This window comes from Ochotona curzoniae, unplaced genomic scaffold (assembly GCF_017591425.1).
Source record: "Ochotona curzoniae isolate NIBS_2020 unplaced genomic scaffold, NIBS_Ocur_1.0 contig_1274, whole genome shotgun sequence".
In the NCBI taxonomy this organism is placed as follows: domain Eukaryota; kingdom Metazoa; phylum Chordata; class Mammalia; order Lagomorpha; family Ochotonidae; genus Ochotona; species Ochotona curzoniae.
Window position 1 is genome coordinate 2,934,686 of NW_024465023.1, and position 20,305 is coordinate 2,954,990.

The 20,305-nt window shown below is 46.2% G+C and overlaps 1 protein-coding gene across 1 annotated transcript in view; it reads left to right on the forward strand.

Moving 5' to 3' along the window:
* Window positions 1–13,329: 13,329 nt before the first annotated feature.
* Window positions 13,330–20,305, forward strand: part of CDKL5 (cyclin dependent kinase like 5) — a 181,217-nt gene continuing 174,241 nt past the window's right edge. Inside the window, exon 1 of the mRNA XM_040997668.1 lies at window positions 13,330–13,442. The gene's annotated coding sequence lies outside the window, so the exon portion shown is untranslated. The remainder of the gene's footprint in view (window positions 13,443–20,305) is intronic.

Consider the following 20,305-nt stretch of genomic DNA (forward strand, 5'->3'; position numbering starts at 1 on the left):
GTAATTAATTGAGGAAACCACTATGCCAAGTGTATCATTACTTAGACTGATCCTTCCCTGGTATCGTACAAAAAGTGCATCTGACTCTACTCTTTCCGTCCAGAACTTTTATTTATGAGGACCTTTTTAAATAGTTTTTATTTTCATTTTTATTTGAAAGTATGTGTGTGAGAGAGATAGATAAATATATAGAGAGAGAGAGTCTTGCATTTGGTGATTCTTTCCCTAAGTACCTGCAATAGCCAGAGCTGGGCCAGGCTGAAGCCGGGAGCTGAGCGCTCGATCCAGTTCTCCCAAGTGGGTGAGATGCCCCTAAGCTCTCGAGCTGTCACCTGCTGCCTCCCGGCGTGTGAGTTAGCAGGAAGATAGATCAGAAGTAGAGTAAGTGGGGCTTGAACCAGAGCTTTCAAATACATTTTTTTAAATTAAAAAATGCTAAAATAAAGGGAAGTATTGTGAGTCCTGGCGTTCTCTCAGCATCTCAAGGGAAGTGTAGTTATGTAGACTGGTGACATGGTTGCTGTCTTTGATGTGCTCACTGCTGGAGGGAGATGTGGTTTGGGTTCTGCGCATGAGTGACACAGTTCTGTGGTTCAAGTGACTGAAGAACAGACATCACTCCAACTGGCTGTTGCCACTGGCCGAAATGTAAAGCAGAGCCCAAGAAGACAAAATAAACACCAGACAGAGGAGTCCCCAGACAGTGTCAGCTTGTCATCATTTTCCCCTCAAATTGTTAGACTCTCTTTTCTTCAATTTGATGTCCTCAAAGAAATCTTTTGGAACTGTATTTAACCTGCAATAGACACAAAGAACTCTGTGGGATGGTGTGTGTAACTATGGGATAGAACAAGGAACAATTATGAGGAAAGCAAGACTCAGGGCAGTGCAGGGTCTTGTGCAACTTTATCCTGCGGGGGAGGAGCAGAGGTAGTGGCCAAGCTGATGGGACCATGCGCTGTTGTGCCAGTGTCGCTCACTGTAGGTTCTCCCCCCTTAGAGCTCCACTGCTCGCAGCAAGCCTGGGGAGCCAGCGGCAGCAGGGAGCTGCGAGTGCACAGAGATGCTCCTGGCCCGCGTTGTGGCTCCTTAGCTGTACCTGACCACGGTCCGCCTGCTTCCTGCCACTTGCCTTCTTCCCTGGTCCATTCCAGCATGTGGTGCCCACGTTTATGCTGCTGAGCAAGCACTTAACATTTGAGAAATGCTTTGGCTTTCTTGCTACCTTATCTCAAGAGCCTCAAGGGTTCTGTCTGGTAACCAGTTACCTAATGCCTGGGGGCACAAGATAAGCAGCCAGCTGAGAAATGGGGACTTCACTGCTCTGACTAGGCTGCGGAGGCAGCTACCTGGGCCTGCATTGTTCTGGGAAGCTGCAGGCTAGGAAGGGCCTGTATGTGTGCATTCCTGTGCACATTATTTTGAGAAGTGAGAAGCTTCAGACCTGATCCTGGCCACTGCTGCCTGATGAAAATGAGGCTGTTTGGGGTGAATATGAAGTCATGTGTTAGTGGTGATTTAAGCTGTCTTAAAGCCCCCTCTCTCCCACCTGCAAAGCGGAGAGAATAACACCTCCCTCCAGTGTCTCCTTGAGAACTGTTGACCTCCTGAGACAGGCTGCTGTATGCAGTGATGGGTCAAAGACGGCGCCTGTTATTATATTGGTTTTGCAGTTTGCACTGAGCCCTGTATTACACTTTGCTCATGTCACCAAAAGCTCCCTTCACGAGGTCACCCAAGGAGTCCCCGTGACCAACACCAGTGGAAGCAGGTATCTGGCTGCTTTGCCGCAAGACTGCATGTAGCTAAGGTTTTTGTGTGGTCAGTAATTTCTGGGTCACCCCACTTTGGCCCCTTTCGCGTCTTCAGCAGCATGAATGAGCCTCGTTTAACAAATCACCTCTGGTGAGTGCAACCTGCCTGGTAAACCTACAATGTGTTCTATTTTCCTGCTTGGATTTGCATGAAGAAAAATATTGTGTCTCATGTTGGCTTCTCATTTCCAAATAAATTGTAAGAAACAGATAAAGGTTAATTGGAGAGCTGTACAAATAATTCAGACTCGAAAAAATGTAGCAGCTAAGGAAAAGGTGTACTATACGAGCAAAATGTTGAAGTTCTGCATTAATAAAGGATTTAGGTATCTGAAAAGCACTTAACAGAAGTTGGCCATTTACTTCTCATCTCTACTGAGAAAAGGCCAGAGGAAATCTCCAAGCTAGGGAAGCATAAATTATTTTTATGGAAGAGTTTCCTTATCTTAAAGGCAGGACCAATTTCATGCCCAAGTGTGTGCTTCTCAAACACAGTGATTCTATGCCCCAAGGGACATTCAGCGATGTCTTTACTTTGTCTGGGGCATTATGATCGTCACACCTGGGAAAAAGGTGCTACTCCCATGTGATGGTGAGAGAGGAGTTAGAGTGGGTAGTAGGCAGTTAGGGTATTCTGGGTCCCCGAGTAAAAGAGAATTTCCCCACCATGTCTTGAACTCACCAGAGCACATCTCTTCCAAGGGATAAGAGCGCTATTAGCATATCAATTCCCCACCTGAAGTATCGGCCATTACCTCTGGCCATTGTGGGAGGGCCTCAGGCCGATCTCTTTATCATTGAAAGGAGAGCAGGAAGAAGTAATACACATCTGCCCTAGGCCTGGAATGTCCGATGTCTGGTATCTCTGTGACCTTTTGTCCCAAGGCCAGGTACCTTGGAAACTAGGAATTTTCTTTGTTCATGGAGAAACATCTTTGAGGGAAACCTTTAAAAGGTGCATTCCCCACCATTAATACGGGTTTTGGGTTCTCATTTTCCTCCTGCCACTATGGCAGAGCACTAGGGTTTTTGGCTTCTTGTCCTCCTGCCACTATGGCAGAGGACTAGGGTTTTGCTTCTTTGCCTCCTGCCACTATGGCAGAGCACTAGGGTTCTTTTTACTTTTCCTCCTGCCACTATGGCAGGGGTAAGGGTCCTTTCTATCTCAAAACCCCCTCCCGTCGCTAGGACGGGAGTCTTCTCTTCTCAACTTTTCTAATAAATCTTGCTTTAAAACTAAACTGTGTCTGCATGAAAATTCTTCTTTCCTGCGAGACAAGAATTTGAGGTTGCTGCCATACTCAGAGTCAAAATTCCTGCAACAATGGGGCGGGGATGCGATGATACATCCTGCAGTGCAGGGAAACCCTTCCTATCTTTCCCTCTCCCAAGAAAACAACAGTCCAGTTCAAAATGTCATTAATGCCGAGGATGAGAAAACTTGGTACAGGTGAATTAAGTGGAATTTTCATGTACTGCCAGGAACTATTTTTTAAACATTGATTTATTTATTGTTATTGGAAAGGAAGATACAGAGAAAAGGAGAGATAAAGAGAAAGATCTTCCATCTGCGGATTTATTCCCCAAGTAGCCACAATGGCCAAAGCTGAGCTGATCTGAAGCCAGGAGCCAGGAGCTTCTTACATGTCTCCCACATGGGTGTAGGGTCCCAAGGTTTTGGGCCATCCTCAACTGCTTTCCCAGACTACAAGCAGGGAGCTGGATGGGAAGTGGGGCTACTGGGATTAGAACTGCTGCCCATATGGGATCCTGGTGCGTTCAAGGCAAGGACTTTAGCCACTAGACTACTGTGCCAGACCCAGAAGTTTATGTTTTTAAATTGTACAATTCAGTGCTTTTATTCTGTTGACAAACTTGTGCATTGATCATCACTAATTCCAGAATATTTTCATTGCCCCAAACTCCCCTAACCCCTGTATTCCCATAAAGCCATCTGCTGTCTTTTTTTGCTTTTAAAGAATTATTTATTTGAAAGGCAGAGTGACAGAATGATAGAAACAGACATGGAGAAAGATATATTCTGTCCACAGTTTCACTTCACAATATGCTTGCAGCAGCCAGGGCTGGGCCAGGAGCCAAACTCATGCAGATCTCCCAAGAGGGTTGCAGGGATTCAGGTATCTGCTCCAGCATCTGCTGCCTTCCCAGGTACATTAGCAGGAAGCTGATGGTAAGCGGAGTAGCCAGGACTCAAACCAGGCCCTCCAATATGTGATATGGGTGCCCCAAGTGGCAGCTCAACCAGCTGGGACTTAATGCCCACCCCCAGAGAGTTTTTTTTTTAAACATTTCCATCACCCTAAAAAGAAATCCCATACCCACTGGTAACAGCTGCCTGCTTCCTCCCCGTCCCTCTCCCTCAGCTCTCAGCAATTGCCAGCCTATTTTCCACCTCTGTCGATTTGGCTCTTCTGATCATTTCATGTAAATGGGAACAGACAGTATGTGGCTTTTGTGTTCGCTTCATCCCTTTAGTATGATGTGCTCAAGGTTCATCCATGTGATTGCAAGTATTAAGACTTTGCTTCTTTTTATCACCAAAAACTATTCCATCATGTGGGAATGTCATGCTTTGTTCGTCCATTCATCGGTTTATAGACATTTTGATTATTTCCAGTTTTTTACTATTATGAATAATGTCAGCAGTCTCACTGAATGGTACATTTTTACAACTGGAAGTTTTGTTTCTGCGTTATTGATTGGATCAGGGGTTACCGCATTGTTAAAATGCCAACTGCCAGGAAAGATGACACAAAAGACATTAACATTTTACACGGATTTCAATGAATTTATCCAGTGTTTTCTCAGCAAGAGATGACTGGCTGTAATTGTGCCGTGTTGTGAAAGCTGGGAAAAGGAGGAGAAAAGGGGGTGAGGGCCCTTCACCCACACTACTGCCTAGATCTTGCCTTGTGTAAATACATTAATTATGGAGAAAACTTTCAAAGTAACCCACAATAGTTTTGTTTGGAAGCTGATTAATACATAGCAAGAGGGCCTGGCACAGTAGCCTAGTGGCTAAAGTTCTTGCCTTGCATGCACTGGGATGCCAAATGGGCGCAGGTTCTAATCCCGGTGGCCTTGCTTCTTCCCATCCAGCTCCCTGCCTGTGATCTGGGAAAGCAGTTGAGGACGGCCCAAAGCCTAGGGATTCTGCACCTGTGTGGGAGACCTGGAAGAGGCTCCTGGCGCCTGGCTTCAGACCAGCCCAGCTCTGATCATTATGGCCATTTGGGGGAGTGAACCAGTGAAAGGAAGATTTCTCTCTTTCTCTGCATCTCAGACTTTCAAGTAAAATAAATAAATATTTTTTAAAAAATTAAAAAATTGAAAGTGGACTTCCATGCTAGGTACTCTGGTATGTGGACGCAGGCATTCTAAGCAGTGGTTTAGTTGGCCGAGCCACAGTGTCTGCCCCATGACTATTCTTTGATTATGTCTGAGTGTTAGAACTTGGGAGCAGCAATAATCAGCAAAGTGTAGCTTATGATGAATGGCTGTGATAAGTACAGTGTTCTACATAATAAGTACTCATTAATTTTTGTTGGGCAGACTAACTCAAAGCAACCTGGCCATTTGCTAGCAATTTTCACGAGAAAACAAAAAGGCGTCACTTGTGAGAAAAACAGAATTGGTTAGAGTGAAACAGTTTGATTATTGATAGGTATCAATTATTTTCAAAATAACTACAAAATAGACAGCGCAGCACAGTGGGTTTAAGCGCCCACATGGGACACCCACAACCCATGTCAGAGTGCTGGGGGGAGTCCTAACTGCTCTACTTCCCATCCAGCTTCCTGCTAATGCATCTTGGGAGGCAGCAGATGATGGCTGTTGAACTTGAACCAGCATTCTGATATGGGATGCTGGCATCTTACCTGGTGGCTTAACCTGCGGTGCCATAACATAACATATGCTACATTTCCTACTTGCAAGGCAAAGTGACTAATATTGTATGTTGACCAACAGAGCTGAGAAAACTGTATAATGGACACCCTTTAGAGTTCCCCTCCTAGTTTTCTAATGGCAGCAACTATTGTACTAATCTACAGTTTAATATCAAATATTAGTAAGAGGGTCAGCATTGTGCTGATGGTCGCCATGTTAGAAAATTGAAGGAGAATACTCTTTCTACTCTGTGTATGCTTTTATACAACTTTCCCAGAATTCCAAAATGTGTTATAAAAGTCTATGTAGCATCATTGTATCAGGTCTGATATTAAACCTAGACGGTGAATTGTGTGATCATTTTCTTAGGTGTAGTATGTGTGTCCTGTGAATTCATTTGCTTTCTTTACAATTTAAATGTTATGTTTTGAATTTTTTCCCATTTTTAATTAAGATCTTGAAATATGATAATGCATTAGGTGTTACACCTCAGCCTGGCTGCGTATGTTCAAAGGAAGTGCACCATCCAGGGTCATTGTAAACTGTCACAGACCTTTAAAGAGAGATTTTTATATTTATTTGTTTTTATTGCAAAGTCAGATATACAGAGAGGAGGAGAGACAGAGAGGAAAATCTTCTAGTTCACTCCCCTTGCTGCTGCAATGGCTGAAGCTAAGTCAGTCTGAAGCCAGGAGCCAGGAGCTTCTTCCTGGTCTCCCACATGGATGCAGGGTACCAAGGCTTTAGGCCATCCTCGACTGCTTTCCCAGGCCACAAGCAGGGAGCTGGATGGGAAGTGGGGCTACTGGGATTAGAACAAGTGCCCATATGGGATCCCGATGTGTCCAAAGTGAGGATTTTAGCCACTAGGCTACCACACCGGGCCCAGGACAGGCATTTTGTAACATGCTCATCAAAGCATCTCTCACCTGAGCTAAATAAGTAAGCCAGGGACTCAATAAAATGGCCAGCAGTGTACTGGTCTCCTACACTTTCATGCATGCCATCATCATATGATTCCCATAAGAAAGACATGTAATTTGGCTTTGATACCTGTGAAAGGCAGAAAGAAGTCTTTCTGGAAGACTTATTGTAACACTAAATGAACACAACATAAGGAAACTTCCAGAACATGTTAGAATTGCATAAATGCTTTCTATTGCTGCAAAACTATAGCTTAATAGTGAAGAGTGAGGCTTCTGGAGTCAGTCACCTGGGTCCTGGTAAGCTTGGGCAGGTTACTAAAACCTTATCAGGAAAATAGAGATAAAAAACACTTGTATTACCCATTTCTTCATCATAGCTATTGTCTGCTCATAGTTTCCCTGGGTCAGGAATTCAGGAGTGGCTTAGGTACACAGTTTTGTGTAGCCTCACAATCCTGAGATTATACTCAGCATGTGAGCTGGGGCTGCAGTCATTGAGGGCCATGCCGGAACTCATGGCTGCTGGCACGGGGCCTTGTTCCTCACTCCACGGCCCTTTCCATAAGGCGTCTGGATTGTGTCTTCATGTCATGCCGTTGGCTACCCCATAAAGAATGAGGGCCCAGTGTGGTAACCTAGTGGCTAAAGTCCTCGCCTTGCGCGCATCGGTATCCCACATGGGTGCTGGTTCTAACCCCGGCAGCTCCACTTCCCATCCAGCTCCCTGCCTGTGGCCTGGGAAAGCAGTGGAGGATGGCCCAGAGCCTTGTCAGAAGTGTGTGGCTAAGTGTGACCCACAGCCCAAGGGGCTTCCACTGGTTGTTAAACCGAGAACTGGTGGCTCCTTCTCCCAGCTGCCTCCTGCAACCGCCCCCTCCCCCAGACCCACCCCACGTGGTCAGGGAGTCAGGCTAAGTGAGGCAGCAGACCACACCCTCTAGGGAACTGAAGTAGAAGTGCAAGGGCCATCACACCCCCTGCTTACTTTGTGTCTTGTGCCACAAGCCTCAAAGGTTATGGTGGTGGGAAGGGGGAAAGGGCACTTAAAGTGATCAGAACATTTGAATCTTAATCTGGATTAATTGTAACAGCTGAAGAAGATCAGAAAAATTATCTAGTGTATGAAGTGACATGCAAAGCAAATCTGTCAGAAAAAAAACATGCTCTGAAATAGTAATCGGAGACAAACCAAACCACTTTCAGTTAATAGTGCATGGAATTAAGCTTGTGTAGTAACAATTAACCCTTATAAATTTTTTGCTATGGGGTGGGCCCTGTTTTAAACACTTCACAAATACTGATGTAAAGCCACGAGGCTTAGATTGTTATCTTCATCCTCTGCAGTTTGCAGAGAGGGAGGCTGAGGAGGACACTGAGCAGCTCACCCAAGAGCATCACTCCAGCTGGCACTTGAACTCCGGCAGTGTGGCTCCTGAGGTCACACCTGTAGCCACTAAGCTATCCTGCTATGGCCACAGACCATTTTCACATGGCATTCTCTTCCGCTGTGGTTTTCTGTATTGAGCCTTTTGAGGCTGATACTTCTTTCCTTCTTTAAAAAAACCATTTTAATATACAGCAGACAAAAATGTTTTAATGTACTTCTTGCCACCAAACTCCAGCAAGTCATTAAGACTGAGTTATTATTTATAGCCGCTTTGCCAATTTGGAGTGTTTGTGACTGCAGTCAGCATGGTTGTGAGATGGAGTGCAGTCAGCCATTGCTCCTTCACCTCTCCTGTGTACTCTTCCCCCCACGTCCTAAATCAGCCGGGACGTTGGACGCAGAGGAGTCCAATTAGTCTTTTTAGCTACAAGCCCAGCTCCTGTTCCTGCCCATCCCAATGAGCAGGTATTCGCTCCTGCCCACCTGTGACTCACCTATCAACTGAGAGGGGATGGTATTGCCATGTTGTGTAACCACGCCCCTCACAAGCCCCTTTAAAAGGCCCGTGAAGCGGGGGGACTCACTCTCTCCGGTCAGGTGTTTCTGTTACTCTGGCACCTGGACTCTTGGCTGACCCAGGACAGGTAATCCCCTGAGCATGGTCCCTGTGTACTGCTTTGATTGGACTTGTGATCTGTTATTTTAGTATGTTCTGTTATCACCACGCTTGGTTAATAATGACTCCTTACTGAAACCTTAGACATGTCTGGTGTGATCTCGTTCGCACCCCGGAACAGTTGTCTGCTCAGATATATAGTCCATTCGGGCAGCCAAAAAATGTTTGAAATTGTTATTGTTAAATCTTTTGGGGGTCATTTAATTCTTTATTTGAGAGAAGGAGAGGAAGGGAGAGAGAGTGAGAGAGAGAGAACAAATGCTCCCATCTGTTGGTTTACTTCCTAAATGCCCACATCAGCTGCAGCCGGGCCATACTAAACCCGGGAACCAGGAACTCAATTTGGGTGTTCACGAAGATGACAGGGTCCCAAGTACTTGAGCCATCACCTGCTGTCTCCCAGGGCCTGCATTAGTGAAAAATTGCAGTTGGGAATGGAGCTGGGACTTCAGCCCAGATAAGGGATGCCAGGGGCCCAACTGCTGCCTTAACTGCTGCCCCTTCAAAGAAATCTGAGACACTTACTAGGTGTAGGCATTTTGCCTAGTGATTAAAACACCTGCTTCCCACCATGAAGTGCTAGGGATGCTGACTTCCCTGACTGCAGCTCCTGATGCTGACTTCTTGCTAATGCAGACCCTCAGAGGTAGCAGGCACTGGCCCAGCACTCAGGTTCCTGAGCCTGCGTTGTGATGCAGCAGGCGAAGACACTGTCTTCATCCCTTCATCCCTTCTGAACACAGGTTTGAGTCCTAGCTGCTCCACTTTTGATCAGATCCTTGTTAAAGCATCTGGAAAAGACTGCAGAAGATGGCCCAAGTGCACGGATTCCTGTCACTTGGGAGACCTGGATGGATTTCCTGGCCTTGGCCTGGCCCAGTCCCAGCCATTGCAACCATCGCTAGAGTGAACCAGTAGATGGAAGGTCTCTTGCTTTCTTTGTTACTTCACCTTTCAAATAATAAATGCATCTGTTTGTTAAGATTGATTTATTTTTAATGGAAAGTTAGATATACAGAGAGGAGAGACAGAGAGGAAGATCTTGTGTCCGATGATTCACTTGCCAAGTGACCACAATAGCTGGAGCTGAGCCGATCCAAAGCCAGGAGCCAGGAGCCAGGAGCTTCTTCCTTCCAGGTCTTCCACGTGGGTGCAGGGTTCAACGCTTTGGACCATCCTCTGCTGCTTTCTCAGACCTCAAACTGGTTGCTGGATGGGAAGCGGGGATGCTGGGATTAGAACTAGTGCCTGTATGGAATCCCGGGGCGAGCAAGGTGAGATCTTTAGCCACTAGGGCCCTGAAATAGTAAATACATCTTTCAGAGAGAGACCTGAATGTATTCTGGGTTCCATACCCTTTTTCATTCTCAAAAATAACAACAGCAGCAATAAATAAGCTGTGACTGTGGTCACAGGGTGGAGGCCGACCTTTCTTATCTTTCGATACTATTCTGGTTTGACATGGTGCCTGGGGAACAGGCGCAGAGGCTTCAGAGATGAAAAGGAGACAACGGACTTCACTTTTTAAAATGACCTTTCCCCAAACATTATAAACTTTAAATGAAAACATGACAGATCTGTCCATGTGTTTAGGCTTCACGCAGGGCCGGGGAGCGAGTTCTGCTGCTCTCCCGTTGCAAACACTCCCACATTTGCACAGTGATTTGATTCTGGAGCTTTTGTCCCAGATTTCTAAGACTTATTTAGACTAACAGGCTTGTCCCACATATATCCAGGATAAAAATCTCCTATGGTGTTTACCACTGGTTTGTTTAGTATTGAGATCTATAATGACTAGCCCTTAAGGGTTGTGACATTTGTAGCGGGATGCCTCTGTGGAGTCTCATAGATACTGTGTTTTGTTTTCTTTTTTTCAACTTTCCCTTACTTCTCATATAGGCTTTGACCAAAGGCTGATTTTCCTCTTAGTTACAAAATGGCTACCAGTAGCAACCAGGGTACTCACTTCCCTGTTGGTTCAGTAGACGCGGAAAACCTCTCCTATTGTAGGAAGTTATGATCTCTCCTTTGGCCTAATTGACCTTCACATCGACTGAGATCAATTGGAGATGGGACTGAACCCCTTGATGTGGAGGATGGATACCCAAACCCAGCTGGGGAGGCTTTAGAAGCTGTTTTGGCTTCTGGAAAATGGTGAGAACCTTGCAGAGCAATTTGAAGATTGGAGCTCAAAGCTAAAGGGCTGTCAGATTTAGCAAATAAAAAGAGATGACGTCTAGCTAAATTTGAATTTCAGATAAACAGCTAATTTGTAGTATCTTTATGGTCACCTCTTTCCATAAACATCACAAATTTATAGTTGATTCAGTTCTTAAGCTTTTCTCCCAGGTCCTGATTGCACCATGACATCTAGGGTACTTTTAAAGTCTCACTAACCTTCTAGAAAAGTGCATTTTGACAAAAGGAAAAATGGTACCACTTGGTAGTAGTACCAACAAACTGATTTGATTTTATTCTAACAGACTTCACCACTACTCAAAACTAGATCAAGGTACACATTCCTGAGTGGAAGGTCACAGATGGCTATGTGGCACAACACGTTATAAAGCAGCTGCCATTGCTGCTTCATGGGGCCTACATAAAGAGATTCGGTCACTGGTTTTTCTTTACCTTGCCCTGAAGCTACACAGGCGAGCCCTTCCTCACTGGACTCAAAGGCACTGTGGCATACAGGTTTGAGAACAGACTAGGATGCCAGGAATGGTGGCTGCACGTGGGTGCCAGCTGAGGTCACAGCACTGTGAGTTGGCATCTGGAGGAGCCACAAGACTCTGCAAAGCCCTCTCCTGTTGCCTGTGACTGTATTTTCTGTCGCTGTTCATCCCCTGCTCTTACCTATCATCTTTCATAATGTGCTTCCTGAAAAGCTACAGAGAAAGCAGGCGCTTTCATTTCTCATCAAATAATCACCATGTTATAAAAAAGAAAACCCTACCAGCCTGGCACGCAGCGGCCAAACCCAGCTCATCGCTACATACATTCATTACAGAAATAGTTGAAGTGATTTCCCCCCAAGATGCTTATTTTCTATTACATTACTGCGTATTTCTTTTTTTTTTTTAAGATTTATTTTTATTTATTCATTTTTATTGGAAAGGCGGATATACAGAGAGGAGAGACAGAGAGGAAGATCTTCCGTCCGATGATTCACTCCCCAAGTGAGCGCAACAGCTGATGCTATGCCGATCCGAAGCCAGGAGCCTCTTCCGGGTCTCCCACGCGGGTGCAGGGTCCCAGAACTTTGGGCCGTCCTCGACTGCTTTCCCGGGCCACAGGCAGGGAGCTGGATGGGAAGCGGGGCTGCCGGGATAGAACCGGTGCCCATATGGGTTCCCGGGCATGCAAGGCGAGGACCTTAACCACTGCGCCATCGCGCTGGGCCCACTGCATATTTCTAATTTGGTCCCTGCAATGACCTCACACACTGCCTATTTTCTGTCCTTTTGGTAAAAACTAGAAAAGATCCGCTTTTTCCTCTTTGTCTTTTAAGTGGAGATTCTCATGCAGCTTTACAGAAATTTGTCTGCAGTGTCTTTTAAAAAGATACTTTCGAATTTTCAAAAGGTGGCATTGCACTCACATCTCCTTCATTTCATCAGGTCTTTCTCATTGGAAGCCCGGAGGGACGCGCGGTGGGTATTAGGCTCCTCACAGTTCTCCTGGTTGCGATGAGCTCATTGCTCTCATACCAGCTGGGGAGTCTTGCGTGGCAGAGCATCGGACTGAAGCAGAGCTGGGGGTTGCTTGCTGCCGCTGCTACTGCTGCAACAATCCTTTGCGTGCACCCAGCTGCTGTGTAAAGAATCCTCAGGCAGCCAGTTCTTTGCTCCTAATTTACCTAAGGGATTGCAGTTTAGTGGATGAGTGTGTGTGTGTGTGTGTGTGTGTGTGTGCAGGCTCAGCTGCAACAGTTGGGCAGCATCAGTTAGCAATGGATTTCGAGGTTATTATTTTACCAACGGCAGAGATAAAGCATCCTCCATCCTTTATTTCCAAGCTTTGTTCCTGCTCCAAATATGCTCTTCCCCTGGCCCGCTCGGTTTCCCTCGCACAAGTCCCTTGGGAGGGAAGCCACGATGCCTGTGCTGCAGGCAGGATTTCCTCCTCCCCTTTAAAATTTTATTTTATTTTATTTTGCGCAGCGACAGGCGGATTCCGGGGTCTCCTCACCCCCTCCACCCCCGCAGCCACCCCTTTCATAGTCACGATGTGCCCCCTCCGCTCTCCCGCCCCTCCCCCCGCGTCAGCTCGCTGCTCGGGCCCCGCCCCTCCCCAGTCTCTGTGTTCAGGTTGCTAGGGTCTGGTGGGGCAACCAAACGTGGCGCGCGAGGGGGCGCGGCGCGCGCGTGCCCGCGAGCACAGGCAAGTTGCTACAAGGAATTCTCGATTTTGGACTTCGAGGATCTGAGCACGAGCAGCGCGGGCGGGGCGCGCGACCTGGGCCCGAGGACGAGCAGTCGGTCCTCATTGGCTCTCTCCAGTGGTAGGCGGGGAGGAGGCGGGACTTGGCGGGACCTGAGGAGCTTTTCTATTGGTCTAAGAGGACCACTCCGGGCGGGGCAGTTAGCAAATTAGGCTGCGCGGTGGGTTCTGTGAGAGGGCGGGGCCGAAGGTTTGGATTAGTTGTTACTGCCGCTGGGGAAGGTAGAGCAGAGTCTGCCTTCTCTGGAGCTGTGGGGTCCCCGGCTGGAGGTGGGGGACTCGACGGGGTGAGTAATTGTGCTGGCACTCTCTCACAGGCCTACTTGCCTCGTGTCGGTCCCACGTCCTTCCCAATTCTCCCGAGACGAGAGGACCCACCCGGTCCCCTGGGCGGGTGAAAGAAGGGGAGGCAGCGCCCGTACCCCCAGAACTGGGCAGCCCGGCGAGGACGTCCCAGCCCGGAGTGGCCCTGCGCGGCGCCCAGCTGGGCTGCTGGGAGGGCTTCCTCGGAGGGCTGCGGCTCTACGTGGGCTCTACGTCGGAGGGAAGGGGATGCGAGAGGTGTGAAAGAGGGGAGACGGTGGAGGCCGCCCCGCGGGGTTCCCTTCAGCTGCCGGTCTGCGGCGTCCCCGCCCCGCCGCCCTCCGGCGCTACCTCCCTGGGGCTTGCGGCGAGGGAAGCCCCTGTCGCTGTCCGAGGAGGAGCCTGAGCGCCGAAACCCCCTGCCTAAGTTCGGAGGGAGCCGGGGACCAGCCCGGGGCTGCGAGCCGCGGCCCCGGCCCTTCTGACCTTGGCTGCCCGCGAGGGTGGTCGAGTGACCGGACGTCGGCCCCCGAGCTCCTGCCACCTTCCCTGAACAAGTTTCAGGCGTTGCTGTGAAGTTCACGGCTGGCAGCAAGGGAGAGAAGCAGAAATTGAGCCCTTCTCCGAGCTTTGTACCCTTTGGACCCTCATAGAGAACGAATGCTGGGATTTGGGACCGTCTCCCAGAACGAACGGGTTCTTTTGTCACTGACAGATTTTGTGCCCACGTTGGGGGGGGGGAGGATCTGAACATATTTTGATGTAAAGGCAGATAGATCTCCAGCGTTTTGTTTTTCGCTTCTCTTGACTGTTAAAGCATAGATGTCTGAAGAGGAAAAACCTGACCTTAGGATCTATGCTGAGATTAGCCGGGTACCGTGATATTTAAGTAGTTGCAAATCAGTATTCTGTTAACATGGTCTTTTTAATTGGCTGAGATTTAAGCTGGTCTTAGAAAGTACTGTTGACATGGAATAATTTCTTTCGGTGTGTCTAAATTGGGTTCGTCCGGACGTTATGCTTATGTAGTTGACATGAACAATTTTACAAATGAACACTTGAAACGGAAGACCTAAATAGGTATAGAAGGAGGTGATAATTTTTAGGTGACATCTGCTGGAATATTTCCAGTTTGTTTCTTGCTACGGGGCCAGAAAAAGACACCTTCACTGAGGCTATTCAGAATTAACATATGAATGAGATTTAGATGAAAATTTGTTTTTAATATCCTTAAGTGTTTTAAGAGATTTTATTCATAAAATGGGAACAGACCGGATTTACTTGTTCCTGTCTGTTTAGTGTTGGAGGGGCTAGTAAAATCATTTATTTAATAACTCCATTAGGGTTCATTAGTATAATTTTTTTAAAATGCTGTGTGCTGCTTTGCGGGAATATGATGATGGAGCAGCTAGCAAGTCTTTTCATTTCTTTATTGGAGTACTGTTTTAGATTGGAGCATTTTGGCCTTGCCACTGGAACAGGAGTAAGGAAGCTTGCAGCAGTATTACCAGTTTGACACCACCAGTGGGTGTTTCTGTTGACAAATGCAGAGAAGAGGACGTTTGGGAAGGAAACCTTTTTTTTTTTTCCTGGAGGGGGAGGGGGAGGGTGGGAGAGGAGGGAAAAGGAGCTAGAGAGAGAAGCTGCGGAACAGGAGCTGCTAGCCTTTCACAAGTACAAGGAGACCTAATTAGGAGAAGTGCAAAATTCTGTTTGGCTGTATTAAATAATACAACTCCAAAGGAGGCTTACTGAATAAAGTTAACTGTTTCATGATTATTGAAGAATCTTCCATATCAAGGTAGTGGGAGGATCCTCTGCTGGGGAAAGTGTCGCCCCCCCCCCACCCCGGTGGAATTGTCCTGACTGTTCAACATAATCAATGCCATGATTAATTGGTATGCATGTTAAACATGCTTTAGTGTTTTGTTTATTTGGCATATTTCCTAAGGCTGTATTTGTTAAAAACATTTTGATAAGTTAAGAAATCACAAGTAGTAACAAGTTCTTTCTCCAAGGAGGGTTCCTTTTCTCCCCTGCTTCATCTTATAATTTACTCGTGATTTAGGGATTTGTGGTAGGGATTTTTTTTTTACCCCTTCATCTCAGGGGTGAGTGATATTTTTTTTCTTTCTATTTTTTTTTTTTAACTAATGTAAGTTCACTAAATCTACCACTGCTTTCATTGTCATTCTCTTGGAGCCACTTAAATCAGTGCGGCTTCTGCTGCGTTTCCTGCCGTCTCCCATGGATGAGTAATCCAAGGTTGACTGGGAATCAGATGCGTTCAGTCCCCAGTGCGCTGCTTGGAGATCGGGCAGTTTCATTTAATGAGGTTTTACATGGTGTTTCTATTTTGAAGGTGCAGTTTGCTACATTGCAAACTGAAATTCCCAGGTGGAGACATGCTGCAAGTTTGCTTTTTTCCCCCTAGCCCTTTTTTCACCACTGTGCTCAACACTCTGAGATTCCCCATGCAGTTACATTGTTGCAAGTGATGATGGCTTCTCCTGAAGAGAGTGACCCTGCCCTTAGGATCTAGACTGCAGTTTTCCTCCGTGAGAAAATTCTGCTTTTTCTGAGAAATTGGCTGTAGGAAATGTATGAAGCAGAGAGCAGGAAAAATAAATTTTCTTCAGCATACCTTTCCCCACACCTCCCATTTTGATAACTTTGCTGGTTAGACATGAGACTGTGCTAATATAATACTTTTGCTTTTGGCAGTGTGGGAATATACATTTGCATGTAATAAACTAGTATCAAATAATGAGCAACTTAAGAGCAGAGTAATCCATTTACATGGATGTAAAGTGTAAGGGAAAGCCTTCAGGTAACCCTTAACCTTGGCGTAAGAATAGCAAATGTTGAAGTGCTGAGTTGCTTTCGAAGTCGAAAAGCCTGTCTATTCATAGTTGTATCATTTTAAATTAAAAATTTTTTTTTCCAAATCGGATAACAATATTAATTTCTTGGGTGGAAGAGAATCTCAAAGATTCGTTATCATGTGATGATGATGTTAATTGGAATGCATATTTCAATTTAGGAAAATAATGGAATTAAAATACTACTTCTAAATTTTCTGTTGGAGATTTTTCCAACTTGCTTTTAATCTTAAGCTTCGCAAGTCTTTTTCCTTCTTGTTTTGGTAAAGTATCATTTCAATGTTCTGATTTCAGTTTTTAAATTTTCAAAGTTCTTTTATTTATTGGAAAGGCAGAGAAGGAGAGTTATGTGTCTTCCATCTGCTGGTTCACCCCCACACCCCCTCTCCGCCAGTGCAGGGCCAGCATGACTGCAAGAGGCTGCGAGTTCAGTCTGGGTCTGCCCCACATTGGTAGTGGGGACACTTGTACCTGGGTCGTCGCTCTCTGCATCCCGAGTTGCTTTGAAGCAGGAAGCTGGAATCTGGAGCTATGTTGGAACTTGAACTCAGACACTCGGCTGGGGAGTGTGGATCCCTGGATTTCAAGTTCTGAGAATTGTGTTGATCCACGCATGTGTGGCATGGCAGAATTGTTCAAAGATCTGGCCTCATCTCTTCTTCAAGTTTGTGTATTTCATCATTCATCAGATACGAACCTGGCTAAGATTCTGTCGGTAGAGGTGAAAGCGGAGCTAGAGGACCCTGGACCTGAAGAGACCAGTGGTGCTTAAACCCATCAGAATGGGGAATTCACTACAAGTTAAGTATGAGGCGTAAAGGACCTAGTTCTTACATGTCTTGGAAATAGACTATCCAAAAGAAAGCAACTACCAACACTTTGGTTTAAGCTCTTAGAAACAAGTGTTTGGGCAGTAATACTCAGGGTCAGATTTTGGGTGTGGTCTCTTCAGGCAGTCTGTTCTAAAACTTACAGAGCCTCGCCGAATACCAGGTACTGTGGCTAGTAATTTCTTTTTTAAAAAGAGCAATTACTTTTTTAAAAAAAGATTTATTCATTTTTATTGCAAAGTCAGATACAGAGAGGAGGAGAGACAGGAAGATTTTCTGTCCAATGGTTCACTCCCCAAGTGGCTGCAACGGCCGGTGCTGCACTGATCTGAAGCCAGGATCCAGGAACTTCTTCCGGATCTCCCACACGGGTGCAGGGTCCCAAGGTTTTGGGCCGTCCTCGACTGCTTTCCCAGGCCACAAGCAGGGAGCTGGATGGGAAGTGGGGCTGCTGGGACTAGAACTGGTGCCCATATGGGATCCTGGGTATGTTCTAGGCGAAAACTTTAGCCGTTGGACCACCATGCTGAGTCCGGCTAGTCATTTCTTTGCATGACTAGGTGCATGTATGTGTGTTCTCACAGCATCTCTGCGAGGTAAAGTGTTTTTATTTCTTGTTAACATGTCAGAGAAATCAAATACTCGGCCCTGACTGCCCAGCTAGTGCACAGAGAAGGCAGGACTGGCTACCAAACCCGTTTGACTTGAAGCTGCACTCGTCACACCTGATCCCCTGAGGCTGCTTTGAGTACTTGCTGTATGTCTTGCCCGGGTGGTATTGGAAGTAGCAATGTTCTGGCAATCTGAACTGTTGAGACTACAGATCATCCTGTTGGCCATTAGCTCTGTGTCTCGATAAATGAAGAATGTGCATAATCCTTTATGCCCCCAATAACGTGACCATTTTTGTTGGACCGGTTGTATTTTGTGTTATCTGCACGTTGCGTTGTAACCTTTGACTGGTTTTGACTAAATTTGCTGCACTAATAAAGGCTATGAAGATAGTTGTTGAATGCAGCTTTGTGTTTTAGGTGGATTCTCTCAGTAAAATGGCAGCCATTAGCCATTTATAGACAAGCAGCTGTTCTGTAATCGTATCAACCTCAGTGAAGTGAAATCTGCAGGTGAAATTCATGGAGTCATGTTATTGTTCCTTAATATGAGGATACTTCAGAAAGTTTGTGGAAAATAGAATTAAAAAGAAGAGTTATTTCAGTGCCAAAATCTTTTGAAAATCCATATTGAAAAATAAATATATTTTCGAGAAACTTTTGCAAGACTTACCTGTATATAGAGGTTGGACTCTGATGGAAATTTGCTCAAAAGTGAAATATTTTGTTCCTTAAAACCTCCTGTAATTGATTTCTCAAACATTAGGGGGGAAAAAAATCATGTGTTGATGTTGTAGTGTAGTACGTTAAGCTTCCTCTTGCAAAGACAGCTTTCCTTCTGGGTGCAGGTTTGTGTCCTAGCTGCTCCACTTCTGATCTAGCTCTCTGCTAACGTGTTTGGGAAGGCAGCAAAGATGCCCAAGTATTTAGGTCTCTGCTACCCACATGGGAGACCCTGGTGAAGCTCTTGGCTTCTGCCTAGCCATTGTGGCCATCTCTGGAATGAACCAGTGAATGGAAGATTCTCTCTGTGCTTTTTCTCTCTCGTTAGCTGCCTTTCAAATAAATATATGTTTAAAATATTTATTTGAAAGACCGGGGTAGGGGTTGGGTAGGGGAGGAGTAGGGATCTTTTATCCTGTGGTTCGTGCCACAGCAGTCAGGGCTGGGCTAGGCCAAAACTGGGCCTCGCGTTGGGGTTTCAGGGGACATTCTCACTGCGGCCTCCCAGGGTGTACATTAGCCCACTGCTGGATGGCGTGCTGAGTCCAGGGACCCCAGGGTGGCTTGCAGGTGTCCCCAGTGTTGTGCCCAGTGCCTACCACCTTTTAGTTTTTAATAAAAGTTCCCCATGAAGAAAAGTTCATAGAGCTCTTTTATCCTCTGCGGGTTTGCTCTCTTAATGGCCTCAACAGCCGGAGTTGGGCCAATCTGAACCCAGGAGCCTGGAGCTTTTTCCATGTCTCCCATGTGGATGCAGGGCCCCAAACACTTGGGCCGCCTTTTGCTGCTTTCCCAGGAGCAGCTGGGACTCAAACTGGTGCTGATGGTGGAGTCTTGAACTGTTATGCCTTGATGCTGGCCTCCATCAGTTTCTTTTTTTAAAGTATTTTTTGACAATCTTTACATAATTAGGGTAAAAAGGTTCAAGCGCTACAGGAAGATGGGCAAGACAATTAGTTCCATATTGTTTCCTTAATATATTTCCATCAATTTCTTTTTTTTTAAAGATTTATTTTTATTATTTTTTTATTGGAAAGGCGGATATACAGAGAGGAGAGACAGAGAGGAAGATCTTGTGTCCAATGATTCATTCCCCAAGTGAGCACAACGGCCGATGCTATGCTGATCCGAAGCCAGGAGCCTCTTCCAGGTCTCCCACGCGGGTGCAGGGTCCCAAAGCTTTGGGCTGTCCTCGACTGCTTTCCCGGGCCACAGGCAGGGAGCTGGAAGGGAAGTGGGGCCGCCGGGATAGAACCGGTGCCCATGTGGGATCCCGGGTGTTCGCAAGGCGAGGACCTTAACCACTTGCGCCACCGCGCCGGGCCCTCCATCAATTTCTTATTTGTTATTTTTATAGATAGGCTGGGAAGTGATGCCAGTGTGAGAACACAGAGGCTGACAACTTGACAGTGGAGGTTGACTCCATTTTCCAGGGTGTTACCCGCTTAGTGAGTTGGTTGTGGAGGTGGGGACTGCTGTTAGGGTTGGTTATGGATTCTATTTTTGGGGTGTATGTGGTACAGGCTGCTATAGAAGTAAAGTGTTTGGAGATTGTGTCTTTTATTGCTTTTAGCTGATGAATATTTGTCAATGGAAAGTGATGCTTAAAAGAACCAGACAAGTAAATCATTAACTCTTCGTGTGGTAGATGGTGTGCGGGTTTTAGTAACAGATTAGAAAACAGTACTGGGGGTCCAGTGTGGTGGCCTTTTTTTTATTGGACTTGCTTTTGAACACGTATGGATTACCTTAAATTATTTTAGGTAAATTGTAATTTTAAACCTCAGGTTTTGATTTTGTA